Below are 18,746 nucleotides of genomic sequence, written 5' to 3'. Positions count from 1 at the left end.
GTGATGCAATAGTTATGGAAATAATCTGTGCATGTGAATGTAATATACTGGAAACTTTTCCTGCACCCTAAGTTTGGTGCACCTTAGATATGCCTCATTTAGCACCCAAACAAATCTGGATAATATGCTTATGCTGCAGTAACAAACCCAGGTCTCAGAGGTTCAACACATTAAAAGTTTATTTCCTGTTCATGCTATGTATTTATCATGGGTCTGCTGAAAGTTCCGTTCTGCTTTGTCTTCAGTTTTCAATCCAGATTTCCAGATAATATGGAAACCTTGGGGATGTTCTCAGTTTCTGTTCAAAGGAAAAAAAATAATAATATATCATGACTCCAAAAAAAATTATCCAAAAGCAATTTGGGAGCCTAAGGGTTGAGTCTCAGTTCTATCACTGCTACAGCCTGAGTTTGATCTGGGCCAGGAAACTGACCCACATGGCACAGCAGACCTCTCATGTCTCGCTCACAGCTCCCTTCAGCACTGTGTTTCAGTAGATCCACATGTTTTACTCCCCAATCTTTCCCTGGTGAATTCTCTCACCACACCCCCCAAACCTCTGGCATATACCCCAATTTTTCCACGTAAACATGAAAACAACCTGATTCATATACCTACTCCATATCATTGGCCAAAATAAGTCACCCAGCTACAATTTAATAGGGCAGAGTGTGTAATTACACATACTATCATTTTGTTTGGGAGGAGAGATAGAAGTGATTTTTGACAGTACTCACTATGCTAACACTCTGTTTTTCCCCTGGTATAGGACTCATTTAACCTTTACTATAATTTTTTATACTTATTTTATTTTTTTATTTTTATACAAGAGCTGGGGTACAGGCCAGAGGCGTGGGGGGGTGTGAAGATTCACCAAGACAGAGCAGGGAGCAGAACAGGCAGACAACTGAAACACATTGCTGAGGGGAGCAGCAGGAGCGACAGGAGAGGTCTGCCACACCAGGTGGGATTCTCGCCAGTTGGCGTGGATCGAACTGGCACTACAGAGGCTGCAGACAGCTTCACAGCATGGCACTCAACCCGCTTCACCACCAGGGAAGCCCATATAATTGTTCTTTAGCAAAAATTATTGACAATGTTTGGCATAGTCACTATTTTTTAAATAAATGAAATTAAATGTTCTATTTCACATTCAAAGTATTTGCAGTGCTAGTCTATGGCCAGCTAGGAAATTTGGAATACTCTCCAGTGTCTGCATTAAACATTCAAAAGTAAAAATAAGTAAACAAAATAATTTTAAAAAATAAGCAAAAAAACAAACAAAACAAGACCCTGAACAATTCCCAAATACATTACCACAAGGGATGTTTCAGCAAAACAAACAAAGATTCTGATGCTGCATAGAGCCTGGGTTTAAGCTCTGAAAACCACTGGGAAATGTCCACCCATCTTTTATGAAATGATGGCTTATTTTTCCTGCTTGTCTAGTCGTAGTGCACCAATTGCACTTCCCCAAGAGACATGTTCATCGATTACATAGAGCTCTAACAACATTCTATCTCAGGGAGCTTCATAGCTTTCTCAAGTGTGATTTCTTTCCCCTTTTCATCTTGAGATGAAACACAGATCAGAACAAGCCCACATCAACACTTCTCCTTGGCGTAAAACCATCTGCTATCTCGCCCTTATCCTACAAAAGAATCGCATTGTTGTGTGAATTTTAGAATTTAGTTTTTCATTTCTTGACTCCAGTCTCTGAGGTAGTATCTGACAGTAGATCGTAGCACTACAAAACCCTTCAATATGTTTTTAAAACCTTAAAAAATTGGCACATTTCATTGAGTGTTAAATATGCTAATAAAAATGTCAGCTTCCTTGGTTTTAATGTAGAATCATATTGAAAACCTCACAAATGTGGTTATTTGATCAGAAACTCTGATGAGAAATTTTAGAGAGAATTGAGAAAAAAATAAATTCCTACAGATTTCAGGTTGTTTGGGAAACATGTTTTTTTTTAAGATTGGGCTTGGTGCCAGTTGTAAATATGATAGATGGATGTTGCAACCCAGAGGTACTTTTGATGTATCTACAGGGATGGAAGTGCTTGCTCTGCCAGAGCTAGAATGCTTTAGGATGCTGGTCCCATTTGAAGCCCTTCTTGGGCGCTCTTTCTGCTAGCCATGTTTAATTGAATGGGAAATGCACTTTGTAATACAAGGGTCTTGAATAAAAAATGCTGTAGAGTAAGTGGGAAAAAGAGAAAGGCAGAAAGTCTGAGGAAGTAGATGAAAGCAGAAGAGAAGAGATTTGAGGGAAGAAGAGAAGGACTTTGGAGTTGCCTAGTTTCTGAAATCTCCTAAAGTTAGGAACTTTTAGTTTTCTTTTCTTTTAAACAAGTGTTCTTTTCATAAATCACCTACTTTTTTTTTGGTAATTTGAGCAGGATTGTGTTTCTTGCAACCCAAAATGACCTCATTAGAATCATCGCTGATAAACAGTGAGCTCTCCTGGGGCATCTAAAACTGATGTGACTAAATTTTTCCAGAAGCACATCTTGTGGAGTTGTTTCTGGTCTGGAATCCTGCTCTCTAGTCTTCTGGCATGCCCCAACGGGGGTTTTCTTCTCTCTCAAGCAACAGTCAGGATTATCATAAACTGTCCCTTAGATATGTAGATATGTACAAGGACCTGAAAAAAAAAAACTAAACTAAAATACAAAACCAAAATATTAACACATATTTTTCCTTCCAGAAAGAGGAAAAAAAAAACTGTCCATGCTTGATTTAACATGAATGGCATCAAATTATGAGTTTTACTAGCAATACCTGCAGGTTTTCATTTTCCTTATGTGGTTTACTTTTATCACTGATTTTTTAGATAATTTCAGTCACTTAAAAATAGGCAAAATTGAAAATAGCTAGCATTTGGTATCCTGACTTTGTGCCAGAGACTGTGTTCTCAGAGCTTTCATTTAGTAAATTGTAGCTAAGTTACATTAGGATGTGGAGTAGATAAATGCTGAATTTGGGTTAGAAGACACAGTTTGCATCCAGAGTCCATACTCACTGTCTAAGCAACTATGGTTTCCAGGATACATGACCGTGTCTGATTATGAGAGCTTCTAGAGAATGCCAGGGCACCAGCTTGATTGGCGAGAGGGAGGGGTGGAGGGAAAGAGAGAGAGAGATCGAGATCAATCTATATCTATATCTATATATATAATCTATATATCATATAACTGTATATGATATATAAAGTACACATTTCAAAACCTTTATGCACCCTTTGGTGATCATGGGATCTGTAGTTCCCAGTGTCTTGATGGAGTGGGGGTGGAGTTCACAAAGCCTGTCTGGAGCTTTCTCAGGACATCCCTTCCCCCTCACAATATTAGGACCTACTTACGGTTATTTGGAAAATTAAATGAATTAATAAACCACAAGCCTTTATCAGAGACTTGCAGCAAAAGGAAAGCACTTAATACAATACAACCAAGTATTATTTAGTCTAGAGCACACTGAATACTTAATACAAATGTGGGAAAGAATTACCATGTTCAAGAGCTTATGCCAAGATCTGGGTATACATAAGGTGCGTAAAAGGATTGTGTTGCTCTTCAGAAACATTTGCAGTGAGAGTGACATAGAGCTAGAGGTGGAGATACAGAGGTGGAGATAAAAGTGAGAGAGAGAAAGGAAGAGGGAGAGAGACAGAGAATAAAATACTATATGAATTTAGAAAGCCAGACCCAGTTAATATTTTGGTGAGACATCAGGGAAAATCTTACAAAGGAGGTAACTGAGTATTGGTGGAGATCAGATGCTGGAGATAGAATTCTGAAAAATAAAGACAATTCCCCCAGGTTTGTGTCTTCAACTAAAGGCATATATGGTAGCAATATGGTATTTGGAAAAAGAAAATACCTTTTCTAAGAATTGGCATGGATAGCTCTCCTAAATAGTTATTATAATAGCAAAGGACCTTAGAAGTTGGATAGAATTCCTTTGAACTTGTTAGAATACCTAAAATCAAGCTGAGTTTAAAATTATAAAGTTCTTTCAAATCCTCTAGGTTGTCAAATAATTTTAGAAAATGGTCTGAAAATAATATATATGTGTCTATACAGACATATGCATATATATATACACACACAATGTGTGTGTGTGTGTGTGTTTCTTGGAAGAGCACACTGACTTCACATTTAACACAAACATCTTGGCTATATTTAAACTTATTGTCTCCTTTACACTTTGCTGGGCTTATAAAACATAAGCTTTTCCTTAAGGCAGAGATAGGAATTGTAACAAGTACCTGGCACCTGAGATACAATTAAATAGGAGGTACCATTTAATCATGTGGCCTATTCTCTGATTTATCTGCATCCAGCTTAATCATTACAACCTCTTTAGAAACCAGGACTCTATTTGAGGTCAGTTGCCATGCTTGTCACAGGTTCTAAAGTGACCATTAGTGCCTGACTCTGAATTTCCAAATGGCATTTTGGACAATAATTTATCAAGCATGTTCTTTACGTTCATCAGTAAGCTAATTGGATTATTTCGATGCTCTTCTTAATTCATGAGGTCTCTTATAGTGTCATCCTCTCCTCACTGATGAAGACCATAAGGCTTAGCCTAAGTAACTTGAAACATTATACTCAGCACCTGCTAAGAGCAAGCTGGAACTTAGTTCTGATTTAGCAACTGTGTTTTCAATTATGTGTCTACCACTTTGCCTGTCACTTAAAAAAATTACATGTGTGTCCATATATGCATACATTTATACATTTATATATACATTTACATATAATATATAAGGTTTTTTATATTCTATTATCTAGTTGACTAATTAGTCAACTAGATTAAGGAATCAAAAAAAGATCTTTCTATCTTTGAATTTCATTGTTTTTTGGTTTTGATTAAAAGGATGATTTTTTTAATATTTACCAGTTTATTAAAGGATATGATAAAGGATACACATAAACAGCTAGATAAAGAGAATCCTAGGGTAAGGTCTGAAATGGTCCTGAGTGCAGTGGCTTCTGTCTGGATTTGGGGTGCATCGTCCTCCCAGGACATGGATGTGTCACAACCTGGGTGTTCTCTGTACCCCATACTAGTGGGATTTTATGGAGGCTCCCTCATGTAGGCATGGTCAGTTATTAACTCCATTTCATCTGGTATTGCGTTTTAAGAATCTAGACTATGAAGATACACTTTGCCCAAGTTTGAGTCAGAATGGACTGAGAATTTTGGAAATAAAAGGAAACATTCTCTTTGTTGATACAACTGATTGTGACTAACTTAGTGAGTAATAAGCAAAACTGTTGGTCTATTGATGCTGCTTATCACAATTTATTCAGTGATTATGTTTTGCTTTATCTTCATGTATTGCTCACTTCCCTGGCAGGTCTGCTTCCCTGGAGGAACAGCATAGTGTGACAGGAAGGGTATGTCTCCAACAAAAGCCTTATCTAGGACTGAGCCCTGGAAGTGTGTTAACTTCAGCAAATTATTAAACCTCTTTATGCTCCAATTTTCTCATCTTCTAAAGTGGCGTAAAAGGATATACCTTATGGAGATATTCTAAAATTGAGGCAGATGATGCACATGAAATAATGAGCATTATAGCTGGTACATAATAATATATGTTAAAATGGAAAATACTGCTTTTTTAAGCTTGAACTTCTCCGTTCTTTATAACAAGTATAAAAATCTTCCAGGTTTTATTTTTTGTGATGACTAAATATAATTAATCTATGTAGAGCACCTTGTACCTGGTACAGTCAGTGAACAATGGATTTTCTCTTTCCTCCCATTAAAAACACATTACAGTTATCTTTATTTTCTTTTCCTTATTGGTGTGTGTATCTTTTTATTGTTCACCACAACATGCTTGGCTAGAATGCAACTTACAATTTCCAAGTCTTACCTTAATACGAAAGGAAGAGAAAAACCCACGCAGAATGCAATCTCAATAGGCAAAGAATAAGCCACTTTTCAGGCAAAGAGATGATGAACTTAAAATGTAGGTTCCTTTTCAATATTTCAGGAAAATACTTTACATACAGTTCTGGGAATGTAGCCAAGATGAGAAAGCCAAGAGTTATATCCAACAGATATTATGAGAGGGTAAGAGGAGTCACAGATATCCAATTACTTCCATAATGAAAGTACAACATCCCATGCCTTTCTAGCCACATCTTTGTTTTAGAAGTAAAGGCAGGGGGTGGAGGTTATGGAGTAAATCTTTAAAGCTTATTTGAAAAGCTTCTCTTTTCTTCTCTCTACTATTTTACAGTGCAGGTTTAAGTCAAATGCAGGGAGCCCCTTCACAAAGTAGTATTCTTAGCAAAGTCTCTGGAATCAGATTTAATAATGTACATTCATTCACTCATTACATTTTTTGAATACCTACTGAGTGTCACGTACTTACTGTAGTAGATGCTGAGGAGTCAATCAAGGGATGAGGGCAATCTTTCTCCATGCCCACACACCAAGTCCACCAATACTCATGCAGCTCTATCCAAATATTCTTATTTTCTTACTAAAGTAAGACTTCTCCAGACTCCTACTTACAGTCTATTCCTTCACTTGGATAGTACAGCTTATCCTTGCTGCCTTGCTCTAAACCTAACTCTTGCAATTGTCCTCCAACAATTTTCTCCCCTTTGTGTAAACATGCTTATTCATTTTATTGAAGTGGGATCCCACTTACAAAATATATCCCCATGATCTTGCATCACTTCCCAATTATTATGTCACTTCTCTAATCACTTTTATGGCAAAATCCCTTGGCAAGAGTCATCCATACTCCATTTTGTTTCTTTCCAAGCTTTCTTAAAATTACTCCATTCAAACACCATTCCTTCACAAAACTGCTCAGATCAAGGTTATCAGGTACGGACACATTACCAAATTCAGCTCTCCAATGTAAGTTCTAAAATTATTTAAACTTACTGTGGATTCCTGGGCATCACACTCTCCTGGATTTCCATCTATCTCAGAGGTGAATTTCTCTGTCTTCTCTTTCACTTTTTCTTCCCAAACACTAGGTACCGGAGTGTCTTGTAAGTCAGTTCTCACACCTTTACTTTGTTTTTCTTCCTCATAAGTGAAACTATTCATCCCCAAGATTTGCATGCCGTCTATATTCCAGTAATTTCCAATCATGTATCTCCAGACTCAAAACTCTTATTTTCAACTCCACAATGTTATGGAACTTAACATGTAGGTTCCTTTTCAAGTCAACTGTTTGCTTGAAATTTCCACTGCTGAAAGAAACTTCAGCCACCTTAAATTTAACTCTACATTTCTACCTCCCTAACTTCTTTCTTTCCAACTACTTCCTGTCTCTGTTAGTAAAACTCTTGACTTCAAACTCCAGCGATACTATTTGTAATTATCCTTGACTATTAATTCTGTCATACCCCCATCAATCTCTCAGCAAATCTAATCATCTCTACTTTCAAATTACATGCAGAATCTAAAGGTGTCTGTCACCTTTATTTTATGGCAATCACTGTTCTCTCTCATTATCTATTCTGTCATCATCACTGTACACCATTATGATTTTTCACTGAGGCTATTACAACAATCTTTTACCTTTTCTCCCTTGACCAACTGCTTTCCTGGTTATATTCAACAGGCCAAACCAATCCCTTTAAAATACTCTGTGTTCCAAATTCTTCAATTTTGTTCCCATCTCACTTGGGATAACATTAAAGACCTTATGCCAACATAGTCTTCACAGTCTTCCATAATCCTCTTCCTGCTCTCTTCATTCATCCAACTCTTGCTACAACATCTGACTGTTCTATGACACATCAGACAGATCTGAAATTTACTATCTTTGCAGGTATTGTTCCCTCCCTTGGAGTGTCCTTTTTCTACATATCATGAATCCACTTATCAGGAAATCTTCCTTGATTACTTTTGATAGAATAGACTCCATCTATCCCTAACACTACTCATTACTTCAGCCCGGGTACACATTTTATCCCATCATATTGCTGTCTTCCTCATAATATCACCGCCTGCCATTTTGTTTTTTTGGTCTTTGCCTGTTTCCCCTGCCAGAATGTCAGTTCACCACTGGGTCCCACCACCGAGAAACAATACCTGGCACCTAGCATAGGCTAAGTAAATGTTTCTTGAATGAGAACATGAATTCTCCCCTCACAGAATTGACATTGTACTGGTTACTAAGACAAAGAAGCACGCAAATATAATACAATATAAATTTTAAGAAGTAATTCTGATTAGTACTTTAAAAACCATGCCCAGGCACTGAGATGGAGATTAATAGCTAGAATTTAATTTAGATTGATTGGGGAGGCTTTTCTGAGGAAGTGGTGTTTCATGATGAAAAGGAATTAACCATTCCTAAACTTAAAGGAAAGATTCTATTTCTTGCAAATGCTGCAAAGTGTTATTACAAATGTTTGATCAGCAACCGCTTTATAGAACATATATACCTATAAAAAATGTATGTAAGAATGAAGAGCACATTTTTACTCAGCCTATTGGTTAGTACAAATAAAGAAAACTGTTTGGATGTCAGTGAGATGACTGAAGGCATAAAGGGAATTTCCAGGTCGAGATACATAACAATTATAAACTCTGGGCGATCTCAAAGTGTGTATACTTTTGCATCTCTTTGAAAAGGATACTTTGTTGGAAATTTAGGTTAGAAGTAGAATTGAAATCCTTCATTCCAGTCTTATCTGACATTAGACAACAATAGTAATAGATACTCCCTAAGAATGTCTGAGATTAACAATTACCTATCTAAAAAGAACTAATATCAACTGCATTTTTTGCAAGTAGCCACAATTTATTGAGCACTTAATGAGTCTGACATTTTAAAAGTATCATCAACTAAGGAAACTCATTTGGTTATTAGAACAATTATGTGACAAAATTCATTTAACATACTTAGTGCAGTGCCTGGAATATGCTGAGTGTTTATTTACTACATCTAGTTTTAATACTAATAGTAATATCAGCTATCAATTTTGTATTATCAGGTTCCTATTCCAAATGAGGAAACTGATGTTTAAAAAAGATTACTGAAGAGTCCAGGAAGTCATACTTTTGTAATTATCAGCTTTGAATTAACGTCAGATTGGTCTGCTTTAAAATATAGTATTATTCCCTTTCTTATACAGTGATTTTATTTCTGTTCCTTATCTGATAGATTAAAAAATAATTATAAAATAACCAAAAATCCTTTTCAGAAATTTTCTGACTGCCATCCTTAGATCAATCAAGGCTAACCTCTTTCTGTTCACCTCTTTCACCACCTTCCATTTTGCTCGACTACATCATTGCCCTTTCTCTGTTTTCAGTTTCTCATGTCTACATTCAACTTTACATGCAGACTTGAAAAATTACTATTCGGTACCCTTCTTAAGTGCATATCTACATCCTTTTTCAGGACAGAAGTTTTCCAGCTGGCACACCATCTCACAAGTAGTATCCCCCTTGGCATTAGTGTACAAGTGCCAATCTCCACTGTCAGCTCTTTCGGTAACCACTTGGTGCCAGCCCACTCTGAACCATGTGGGGTGCCAGGGAGTGACCATGAACTATTCCCAGTTGCTGCTTCTGCTCCTGTGTCCTGTCAATGTTTCCTTTAGATCAGTCAAGTCCCTAATCTTTAGGAAATGACTTGATGACTACAGATGTATCTTTATCCCCCAGGAGTTTGTCTTTTCTGCACCACCACCAAGCATGACCATGTAGAGAAATTAGACTGTAAAATGCCCAGTTAGTGTGTCAAAATTGTAATTACAGCTGTAAATGGCAAGTACAAATGTTTATGAAATCTTGTTTAGCAAGGTTTACTTTGGTGACCAAAAACCCAAAAATCTCTTTATTTACTTTGCTTCTGTGATAATATGAAGTGGTTAGAGTGCACTCCTGGGTTATATTTAAAAAGAGTCAGTAGTGTAATTGGTCAATAATGAATTTCACCCACTCTAATCAGCCTCAAGGTTTGGCTACTATGGAATAGCAGAGGAGATAGTCTCCGAGTCAGGAAAATTTAGGACTAGACCTGCACCTTCATGAATTAGCTGCTCTGTCTTGAGAAGCTATTTACATTTCTCTCCAGGTTTTCTCATCTATATAAGAGGAGAATTTCTACTTTCTAATGCTGTTATAGGGATTAATTGAGGCATTAAATATGTAATGTGAGTGAATCTACACCTATAAATCCAGAGTGGGAGAAAATAAGCTTTCATTTTCTTTAACTCACAGTTTCTAAATGTGAACATATCTTCTATTGGCTAGTAGAGATATACAGATAAAAACTCAATTTAATATGTGCCTTAAATTTTATTATCACTTTCTTCTGGGAGCAGTGTTCACTGTTTGAGGAAATCATACAGAGGTAAGATTTTGCCTGTTAGATCTTTGATGAGAGTCTTGTCTGAGGTCACAAATGAACCTGTCTGGCCTCAGAGGCCCTGCAGATCCCATGGCTCTCTCACACGCTATTCATTGCCAAGCTTGTGTTTGAAGTATTTGGTTCTGGAAGTTCTATAGAGACTCCTATCCTAGTGCCCTTTTCTCTTTTTTCATTGCTAAAATTGAGGAGATAGGATTTCTCTGCTCTCAGGATCCACAGAAATTTCTCTCTTGCTTTGTTTATTACCAAAGCAAAGTGATTTTCTTTTCTTTTCTTTTTTTTTTTTTTTTAACTGATAAAGGTATGGGGAGAACCCTGCTCTTGTCAGAGAGTCAGTCTATTTGTACAACCTTTCCCCTGTGTATCTCTCAGGAATATCTTGTATTATTTTCTCAGCAAATACAGAATTCTGAACACAAATCACTCTTTTCCAAACTTCCTTGAAGAAAACAAATATATTCTATTCTCGCCCTTAAATGAAGGTTGGCAGGAACAAGAATTAAAGAATTAAATCTAGAGAAAGAAAGCACCTAAATTAGGGCCTCCCCCATGGCGCAGCAGTTGAGGCTGGGCTGCGAAGCTACCTGCAGCCTTTGCAGTGCCGGTTTGATTCCGGCTGGCCAGTGAGGGTCCCACATGGCATGCGGACCTCTCCTGCCATGCCTGCTGCTCCCCTCAGCAGTGTACTTCGGTCCTTCTGCCTGTTCTGCTCCCCGCTCTGGCTCTGGTGAATCCTTTCACCCTCCCGCGCTTCTGACTGTACCCAGTGCTTGTATAAATAAATAATCTTTTTTTTTAAATCACCCCTTTAAAAAAAAAGCACCTAAATTAATACTTCAAATTATTATCTTACCTTAGCATAACTACACTGTGACAATGATAGTGTGGCCAGCAGTAGGTATTCAAGAAGTTGTAGTTATTATTAAAATTTTGAAAAGATTTAATTTTCTAGTTTTGATCATGATAATGAAGGTTGTATCATCTCTGTCCTGGAATGCCTTTTGGTTCTGGGTAATCATTTAGAGATGGTTGACTGAGGTTAGAAGAAAAGCCTGTGACGATGGAATTGAGCAAATTTATTGGTATGAGATAGAGAGTAGAGAGGAATCCAACTGAATCTTTAGGTCTCCTGTGTATGTATCATGAAGTTCAGCCACCCACAAGACAAGCCATCAGAAATGATCACTTTCCAAGAGAAACACAAGCCACCCAGATAATCAACTGCTAGTAGGATATTGCTTGATAAGCCTAATTAGCTTCTAAAGAACTGCTAATAAGGATGCTATTTGCTTGTGTGAACAGGTTAAGGATGGAATGGTCAAAGAATAAAGACATGATATCTAGAAGGAAAAAGATGTTGTTGGAGCCAAACTGTCCACACGGGAATCCATGAGCCAAGTTCTGCAGAACATAGAAAGTCTGACTGTCTTCTCCGGTGAGTAGTAACAAGTCATATCTGTGTAGCATTTTTCAGTTCTGTGACATTTTGGTGTATATACCTCCATTTCCTCCATAGCATTTGTTGAAAAAAGTATGTAGGTGTTTTTTAACAATTTCTACTTTATAGATGAATAAATCTGAAGTTCAAAGGGATTCACCAAAGCTCAAACAGGTAAGAAACAGTTCAAACCTCAAAAGAGTATTTTTTCTATGGTATGCCACAGCCTCCTGAAATGCATGGCAAAGCTCCGTCTATGTCTGGTTTTTGATCTACATTCTTAAGGTTGTATGAGCTTTTTTGCAATGTTATTTACTTAAATTTATTCAATGGTGGGTCTTTTAAGTTTCTGTTCTGAGACAGTTACTGTTGCTTTAAGGAATTCTGAAAATTCAGATAAAAGACCTTGTTTTATTTTCTACAGTTGTTTGGTATTTGAATCAATATGTATGCTTTACTATAGCTGTCTATTTTTGCAATTTCATCTTTCTGCCATGCATGATCCTCATATCTCAACCCTGCTGTATTTTATCATTTAGTTCTTATTTTGCATAATTCTTTTAAATGAGAATCAGGAAGCATGGAGAATAACATGATGTGGTTTTAAAAATGAGTCTGCCTGGATTCTGCCTTTTTATGCACTCTCCCTCCACTAAGTTCCTCAAAAGACATAAAGGAATCTGGAAGTAGACATGCCATTTAATTTTCTTGGAATATCTTATCATAAATTGAGTCAGTTAATATATCTTTATAGTCCAATATTAAAAAAACAAGTCAGTCACTGAAGATGGTATGCCAGGTTAATCACAGATAAGTTTTGTCGTTCTTAAAGATGCTCTGGAAAGGCAATGCAGCAACACAGATTCTCTTTTTTAGAATGTAGACAGGACTGTTAAATGATGTTATGATTAGGCCTCTTTTCACCCCTGGAAGAGTACTGTATCTAACAGGTTGTTTTTAACTGATCTCAGAAAATTTAGTTTGTTCTTCCACCTCTATACCCTATAATTCCTAAGGAGTGTTAAAGTGAAATGATAAGGTCACTCAGTTAATGAAAAATACACAACATTTTCGTTTCCTTGCTACCTAATTCTACCTTTGACATTTGTACTTGGTATTTGAAACTTCTATCTTTCCCTGGCTGACCTGGATTGCTTCCCCCTTTTCCAGATCACATGAGTAGCATAATTATGGTAGTATGAATGCTTTGCAGTCTTCCTTCTGATTTTGTCTGTTTGGCTGGTACTCAGTTTATTTGCTCTGAGGATCCATCCTTGAGAAAGCCCTCACTTACAGATCAACCTTTTTTTTTAAGATTTATTTTTATTTACTTATGCATACAAGAACTGGGGTCTAAGCCAGAAGTGCAGGGGTGAGAGGATTAACCAGAGAGTGGGGAGCAGAACAGGTGGATTGACTGAAATACACTGCTGAGGGGAGCAGTGGGCGAGACAGGAGAGGTCTGCTGTGCCATGTGGGCTAGCTCCCTGGCTGGGAATTGACCTCATGCTGCAGTGGCTGGTGATAGCTTGATAGGAGGGTGATTTCCTACATGATATTATGAAGCATTTTTTGCTTTTTAGTAAAAAGGTTAAAATTTTTGAACTGGGGCCTGCCTGGTGGCCTATTCTTCCCACTCTGTCTCTGGTGAATCCTCTCACCCCTGCACCTCTAACATATACCCCAGCTCATCTATACCAACATAAGTCTTTTAAAAAAATGTTGAACTGTCTTACAAGGAAAATTTCTACCATTATGAAAAATTATGTATCAAAGGATCCTGGAGAGATGATCAGTCTGTCCCCTTTTCTGTCTTATAGTTATATTAGACCCTACAGGAATACTTTGATTATACAATAAGTTGTTTGTTTTGAACACACATGTAATTTGATTCCCACTCTTTTACCCCAGGATGTGCTGTATCATTCTGTTTGCTGTCACTGGAACAAGTAACTATATTCCTTTAGAATGGCACACTTACTATTAACCTCTCTGTAAACTGAAGGCTGCTTGTAATCAAATAATCATTGGTGTTTGTTAAAATGCGGAGTCCTCAGCCTAGAATTTTAATAATCATACCAGAAAAATTTGATGTAAATTCAAAGCTCATAAATTAAAATTACATTTATATAACCCCAAAGATGCATGGCCTATTGTAATCTGTAATTTGTTATTTGCTGAGTCATTCATTATAATCCTGGGTCCTTGATTTAAGGTGTGTATCCTCAGTGAGTGACTCCTCTACATTTGAAAATAGCATTGTCTTTTTATACGTGAACTCTGGAGAAGTTTTGCTCTATAACATGAATAGCGAAGCTTTCCAACTGTTTGAGTTGTTCTCAGGGCCCTTATGTATATCAAGTTACTGCTATCTTTGTACCCCATGTTTAAAATGCCTTTAAAATTATATTTTTATTATTCCCCCACCCCCGGTATCTCCCTAACATTCATCACATGCTCTACACAGATTGTAGCAAATATGTGGCATGATTACCTGCTCTAGTAGAAAGAACTCATACCTATGAGTCCAAAATGAGTCTTTTTTTACATATGTAAACTAATGATAACATTCCATTATCTGCTGATGTCACTTATTGTTCTCATGTAATTTGTGGTCAACTGTGATGCCTGATCTTTTTTTTCTTTATTGCAGTTTCCCAATTGTCCCTTTACCAGAATAGGCATGTATTCTATATCATTTTTTATTTATTACTTTATATTTTTCAAGTTCATCTCATCTGTTGTTTCTTACCCCATAAGTCTGATTTTTGTCCCTACTTTTATATGATTGCTCTATCCTTGGTACTGGAAACAGTTTTAATTTAGTATGCTTGGTGATTTAAAAAAAAAAAAAAAATCCCTCTACTCCTTCATGCAGATCATTAACTGCTTAAAAATAGGTTTAATCTTTGCTTCCATCATTTTCCCAGTCACTTAGCATTTTGCAAGTCATTGCTATCCATGTTTCTATTCTTCCTATAAATTATTCTATGGAGCATACTTTTGTACTAAGAATGCATAGAATGTGTTCATTTCCCAACGTAGGACTTACTTGTTAAATTGGGTCAGTCATATTTCTGTCAGCTCTCAAATTTAGTATATACCTAAGGAAACTAGTTTACTTTGCTCAAACTTATGTAGAAAAATGTGTGGTTCACTGTTAATGCAATCCTTTAGTGAGATTTGTAAAACCATGTGTGTATCATACTTTTGTGTGTATCATACTTTTATTGATTTCCCCACCCAATGCTTATTACCATTTGTTTTCTGTTGTTATTTGAAAGGGTCATGTCTACAATTCATAGTCCTTGGAAAGCAAGCATCATGATGTCTGATAGGGATGATCTATGCCCAAATATGAGATTATTTGACTTGTTCCAACATGACTGCTGTTCCAAAAAGCAGCTGTTATCAACCTGATATCAAAGATACAGACCTGTTTTCATTTATTGTTTGTAGGTGTAAAATTATAGACATCTACAAAAACTAAACAGTTATGCATTTATTGGCAGTAAGTGCAGCATGTAAAGCTCAATAGTCACTGAAAAAATAGATCATTTTTCTTTTCTCCTATTTCTGATTCATTGATAAATTTACAACTATCTAGAAATATCTCTATTGTTAAATCAATCCAATGTGACAAACATTCATTGTGCCTGTTAGGTACAGAGCATGATGCTGACTTAAAGATAACAAATAATATCCAATAAAAATCACACAGAAACTTAATTCTTTTCTTTATAACATATATTCTCTTTAAAATTGTCATAATAAAATATAAAATATTATGGTTTCTTCATCTATAATCACTGACTCACTGAATTATTTCAGTATTGGTTCTTAATAGGTTTTAAGAATATCTGGAATGTATTAGATGTTTAGTAAATATTAGTTGAATAAACATATCACTTCTACCAGTGGGTGTTTCTGTCCAGTGGGTGCTTGTCCTCAGTTAATGTAGGAGGGACTGTAACTTGTGTAACAAAAAAAGGATGAAAATCTTTTGGGGAAATTGTGGAGGCTGGTTAATACCAAACTGCATCCATATACTCAGAAAAGTATCTACCCCTTGATGTACTCATCTAGCTGGAGAAAACATGGAGACAATAGACTAGGGTCCCATCCCTCATTTTCATCTATACTCTTTCCTACTCCTTCTCAATAAGGATTTCTTGAAGGAACCAGAATATGTGGAAGTCAGCATATAGTTTCAACTTCTGGGGGGGGGGCACTTTCACACTTAGGGCTACCTTTTTTCTCTCCCATCTGTAGGAGCAGGAAGGACACAGAGCCGGTTCTCTAATCCAAGCAAACTGGTAAAGGAGATCTTGGAGTGCTCAGTGGCTTTCTCAGACTTTTATTGAGCTTTACATGTAGTGTGGCAAACAGGTACATGACTGGCAGGGGGGCTGGGAGTCCAGGAGGCCAGCAGGCCTCCAAGCCCCTGGCAAGGCTTCACTCTGGGCTACTCTGGCTTTTTCTTCCCCTTCTTTCTGCTGCCTCTCTCCTGCTTCTACTTCTCTTGGCAACTATCTCCATACTCCTCCCATGGCCCACAGAAGTAAACAACACAACAGTGTAACAACTGAGGGTGCCCCATCAGGCAGGGCAATCCTAATGGTGGGAAGGCAGAAAAGCCTGAAAACCATCTACCCTACACCATCTTTTGACCCCTATTGAGGCATAGTTGTCACTCATATCCTCACTTCCAGTCCACTAACAAATTTGAGTAAATACATCTGCTTTATACCTCTTGAGTTCACCTTTTTTTTCCATTTTCATTTTCATCCTAACTTAACCTGCCACATCTCTTTACTGAGCAACTGCAAGAGCCTTATCATTCTTCTTCCAGCAACAACTTTTAACTCTCCAATTTATTCTTTTGGAATTAGCATTTTGAAATGCAATTTCAGTAATGTTGTTTTCCTACATAAAGCTCTTCAATAATTTAAGCGACAAAATCTTTGCTAGGACCTATACACCTAATTATCTGGCTTCATTCTTCACTTCTAAGGTTGTATTCCCATTTTGTCCCCCCTTTCTCTGTGTTCCCACTCAGACATCTCTTATGTATACCTGTTAATGGGCAGACTGAGAGGGACCCCAGGCCTCCCCAACTTGCATGCCCTAAATGGTTTCTGCCACCCACAACATAAAAACAGTGTGAAAGAACTTTAATAGTATTAGTGTGCACTGAGAGAGAAGAAAGGATAATAGTTTGTTAATAAAATAGCCAACATTATCCATTCCCATGTGGGTAGATGCCCAGACAAAGAGGGTTGACCCATAAAGGGGTAGATTAGGCCCCAAAACAACAACAAGTCTAAGGCACCTTCTGGCAGGGAGCCATAGGAAAGGGGCAAAACGGGCCAGATAAGTCTGGGGAAAAAAAAAGAGCAAAATCAAAGTATCATTAAAGGTAATGGCTGCCATTGTCAGCCTCCACATGGATCTCTCACACACATCTCTTCTGAGTATCTCTATATGTCTTGACTCCATGTGTCTCCTTCCATGTCCTCCAAGTCCTGGTGGAAGTCCAAAGCTGAGGGGCAAACAGCACTTCTTCATGTCTCTGCTCCAAATGCCTTCTCCAAGTCTCCCCTAAGTCTTTCCCAGTCTACCTGTGGTCCTCCACCCCACTCATCTCTACCCTTTGTTATAAGGGGCAGGAGGCATGGAACCTCCCCTTTTTATGGAGATTACAGTTCCATATTGGACAGTCAATATAACACATAAGACCTACACATGACCTAAAAATGTTATCTTTTCTCTTTTAAGTAATATCTCACATTTATGTCTCTACATCCATGTCTCTGACCACACCCATTTATCTACAACATTGTCAACCTCTTCTGCACTAACAAGGCCCAGGTTCCATGCCCACATGTTGGTGTGAATTTCCTTTGCCTCCATGGCTCTATCCAAAACGCCACTGTCAAAATATTCTCATCCTGCAATCTCATTCACTTGAGTTCTTCATTTTAGATTATTAACCTTGAATTCCTCTTCCCAGCCCAAATTTTCTGTTTCAAATTATCCCTACAAAATGGTGAAATCACTAGGTGATATTTCTTAGGTCCCAAGGAAATTCTAGACCATATCTTCACAACTGAAGTCTCTAAGAGCTATTACATCGTTCACACCAGTTCATTCAATAGATTTTTCCTGTTGTGAAGAACTGAGTGTATTTAACTCATATGATATGGTGGAAAGAGCTTGCAGACTCGTATTCATAACCCCAAGATGCCATAGATTTTTCTCTCCTAACAACCTTGTGATAGGAGAAAGAGATGTCACTTAATTTCTCTAGTGTTAGTTTCTTTATGAGAAATCAAATGGTCTGAATCACTAAAGATTCCTTTCAGCCCTAATGAACTCTGCTTTCTCCATTTGTCCAGTGACTTAGTTCATGTATCTCATAGCTATTAGGCAGCCATGAATAATAGCTAACCAAGATTTTAAATGACAAAGAAATAAACCCTCCACTTCGTACATGTGTTCCAAAAGAGAATGTGCATAGCCTCTAGCAATGCTTCTTGTCATGGTTGAAATTTTGATGCCATGCTTTTTAAGGAAATCATAGTAAAGGATGAAATAGAGAGCTTGCTCTAAATCCAGTGATTAAGTGCCTAGTTAGTCCCAAGTACAAAAAGAGGAATCAGAGTGGCTGTAAACATATTGATAAAACTAATGAAAATAAATTTTTTCTAAGCATGGGCATCCTTGTAAGATATTTATTTGCCATTTCAGAGAAAGTTAAAAAGCAAAAGTCAAAGAACATATTTTTTATTTTCCTGTGAGAGTCTGCAGAACTGAACAGTTGTAATAGATGAAGCCACCATTCCACATCTTTCTCACCTAGCAAGAAAAGTAATGCCCTGAGAAAGGACATGAATCTGAGTCCCACATTTTTGGGACCCACAGATCCATTCTG

The 18,746-nt window shown here is 37.2% G+C and overlaps 2 long non-coding RNA genes across 2 annotated transcripts in view; one reads left to right on the top strand and one right to left on the bottom strand.

Annotated features, from left to right (window-relative positions):
* Positions 1-11,803, top strand: part of LOC119232763 (uncharacterized) — a 411,864-nt gene extending 400,061 nt beyond the window's left edge. Inside the window, exon 5 of the long non-coding RNA XR_005122197.2 lies at positions 11,677-11,803. This is a non-coding gene — a long non-coding RNA (uncharacterized LOC119232763). The remainder of the gene's footprint in view (positions 1-11,676) is intronic.
* The window catches only part of LOC129144821 (uncharacterized), a 330,134-nt gene that overhangs the window by 4,972 nt on the left and 306,416 nt on the right, over positions 1-18,746 (bottom strand). The gene's annotated exons all lie outside the window — the stretch shown is intronic.

Source organism: Talpa occidentalis, unplaced genomic scaffold, assembly GCF_014898055.3.
Source record: "Talpa occidentalis isolate TD23 unplaced genomic scaffold, MPIMG_talOcc4v2.1 talOcc4.7, whole genome shotgun sequence".
Classification (NCBI taxonomy): Eukaryota; Metazoa; Chordata; class Mammalia; order Eulipotyphla; family Talpidae; genus Talpa; species Talpa occidentalis.
Note: the sequence above shows the minus strand (reverse complement) of the source record. Positions and strands in the feature narration are given on the sequence as shown.